General features: G+C 36.4%; 1 non-coding gene across 1 annotated transcript; it reads left to right on the top strand.

The window, feature by feature from the left end:
• The first annotated feature begins 502 nt into the window (after positions 1-502).
• LOC112098370 lies at positions 503-639 on the top strand. The gene has a single exon (XR_002905527.1). It is a non-coding gene; the product is annotated as a small nucleolar RNA Z247 (small nucleolar RNA).
• The last annotated feature ends 2,386 nt before the right edge of the window (positions 640-3,025 follow it).

Here is a 3,025-nt window from a genome sequence, read left to right as displayed (position 1 = left end):
TCTTGTTTCATCTTCTGCTCCAATTCTTAACACAATTGTTAACTCAGCAATTTCTTCATTTACGTTCAACACTCCTGTTAAACTTGATCAATCCAATTTTCTAATATGGAGATCTCAAGTTTTGGCTTCAATCCGTGGTAACAGACTTGAGAAGTTCATAGATGATTCAGCAACTCCACCTCCATCTCGCATTGCTCAAATGATTGGTGATGATATCAGATTTGTGGAGAATCCAGAGTTTGTAATTTGGAGATCACAAGATCAAGTACTTCTTGGATGGCTGCTCTCATCAATGAGTGAAGGTATTATTAGCTTAGTGTTTAATCTGGAAACTTCTGTTAAGGTATGGAAGGCCATTGAAACACAATTTGGCTCATAATCTAAATCTAGACTTTTACATCTGAGATACATGATGAACTCAACTAGGAAAGAAAATTTGAAAATCAATGATTACTTCATTAAAATGAAATCTATAGCTGATAACATGGCTGCAGCAGGAAGTGCTTTGAATAATGATGATTTAATTCTGCATATACTCTCTAGTTTGGGACCTGAATACAATTCTATAGCCACTTATATCACTGGACAAGTAGGTTTTGGAAAGATGAATGTTAATGAGGCTTATGCCATGCTTTTAACTCAAGAAGCAAGGATCGAGCAACAAGCTCAAATGCTTGCTGATACAGATGTGAAACAGAATTTTGAAGTTAATCTAGTTCTAAATAGAGGATTTAAGAAAGGCAACATGTCTGGTGGTAAACACTTTGGTGGTTATGGATACAATACTGGAAACAATAGAGGTTTTGGAACTAATCATTACAAAGGCAATTATGGAGGATCTGGATATGGATTTGCTGGTAATGGAGATTCTCAGTACAAGGCTTATCAAGGTGATAATCAGAGAGGTGGAGGAGGCAATTGGAATCCAAATGCTAGTAATGGAGGATATAATGGCAGACCATCTGGACTGATCAAGCCTCAGTGGAATGGTTCTAAACCAACCTGTCAAATATGCCTCAAGACTAGACATACTGCAAACATCTGCTGGAAGCTTACAGAGTTCATTAATTCTGGAGCATACAGACCACCACCAAATAGAAATCTAAAAGCTGCATACTTGGCCAACATAGAGGGACCATCTGATGCAAACTGGTACCTGGACAGTGGAGCTACACATCATCTGACAAATGACATGAATAATATACATGTTTCTGAAAGCTTTACAGGTACTTCTAAGCTCATTGTTGGTAATGGTGCTGGTTTAAGCATAACTCACTTAGGTAGTGTAGTCTTGAAAATGCATAAAAATAGAGATGATGCCATATCAACACTTAAGCTTAATGACATGCTCCTAGTACCACAAATTACCAAAAACCTCATTAGCATATCCAGACTTACCAAAGATAATAATATAGTGGTTGAATTCACTGACAAATTTTGTTTTGTGAAGGACAAGATGAAGAATGTGGTAATATTGCAGGGCAAGGCTGAAAAGAGTCTCTACAGATTGCTATTGGTTTCTTCTAATAAAACTCTTATCACATCATCTGGTCAAAGTTATATTGCTAATATAGAGTCAACCGAGCCATTAACTCCTCTTTCAATGTTTTCAAGTGTTAGTTCTGAATTCAAAAATAAAACCAACTGCTTACACACTTCAGCAGTTCCTTGTATAAATTCTGAGTGTTTGTTAAGTACTTCTGTATTACATCAAAGGTTAGGTCATCCATCTTCTCATGTTTTAAATCATATAATCAAAACATGTTCATTTGTTCAAACTATCAATGGAAACAAAACCTTTGACTCTTGTGATGCTTGTAAGATGGGAAAGATGCACAGATTACACTTTCCTGCCACTGAAACAAAAACAAAGTTTTCTTTAGAAATATTACACACTGATCTATGGGGACCCTCTCCTGTGATCTCTCCTCAAGGATATAGGTATCATGTAAGTTTTGTTGATGAGTGCACCAGATTCACTTGGATATTTCCATTAAAAATAAAAGATGAAACTCTCCCTGTCTTTAAAATCTTCAAAATCCAAATTGAAAAACAACTCAACAGATCCATTAAATGTCTTTAATTTGATTGGGGGGGAGAGTTCAGATCCTTTGTTAACTATCTTCTTGCTGAGGGAATCTAATTCAAACACTCATGTCCATATACTCATAATCAAAATGGTTTAGTAGAAAGAAAACACAGACACATCACTGAACTTGGGTTCACCTTACTTGCACAAGCTACCATGCCTCTTAAATTTTGGTAGGATTCTTTTCATACAACAACCTATATTATAAACAGACTACCCACTCCTGTATTGAGCATGAAATCTCCCTATGAATCTCTATTTCAACTTTCACCAGATTACCAGTTTCTAAGAGTCTTTGGTTGCTCATGTTTCCCTTTCCTTAGAGAGTACAATAAACACAAGTTTCAGTTTCATACATCCAAATGTGTCTTTCTGGGTTATAGCCCTTTACATAAAGGCTATAAATGTTTACATCCCTCTGGTAAAACCTATATAGCTAGTCATGTTCTGTTTGATGAATCTTCCTTTCCATATTCATCACTTTTTTATATTTTTTCATCTGGAAATCATTCCTCAGATTTTCAGTATAATCTTCTCAAACGTTATATAATTCCAGTTTTCAATAGCAATCAAGACACTCTTGAAGCTAATGCAGCTGACAATGACCATTATTCTCCTCTATATTCTTCTCACAACGTACCAAATGTTTCCTCACCATCAAATAACCTTCCCATTGACTCACTTCATTGCTTACCACTCACACAACCAGCTTCTGATCTAAACACTTCCATACAGCCCAATAATGCCACATCACTACCAAATCAGCAAAATCTATCTTCTTCACCAGTTGAAACACACCAATCATCAATACCAACACAAGTCAAATCACTCGTATCTACACACAAATGATCACCGGAGCTAAGGCTGGAATCTTCAAGCTAAAGGCCTTCATTGCCAACCATAACAGCCTGGAACCATCCACTACCTATGAGGCAT

The sequence above is a fragment of the Citrus clementina genome, unplaced genomic scaffold, assembly GCF_000493195.1.
Source record: "Citrus clementina cultivar Clemenules unplaced genomic scaffold, Citrus_clementina_v1.0 scaffold_909, whole genome shotgun sequence".
Lineage (NCBI taxonomy): Eukaryota > Viridiplantae > Streptophyta > Magnoliopsida > Sapindales > Rutaceae > Citrus > Citrus x clementina.
Note: the sequence above shows the minus strand (reverse complement) of the source record. Positions and strands in the feature narration are given on the sequence as shown.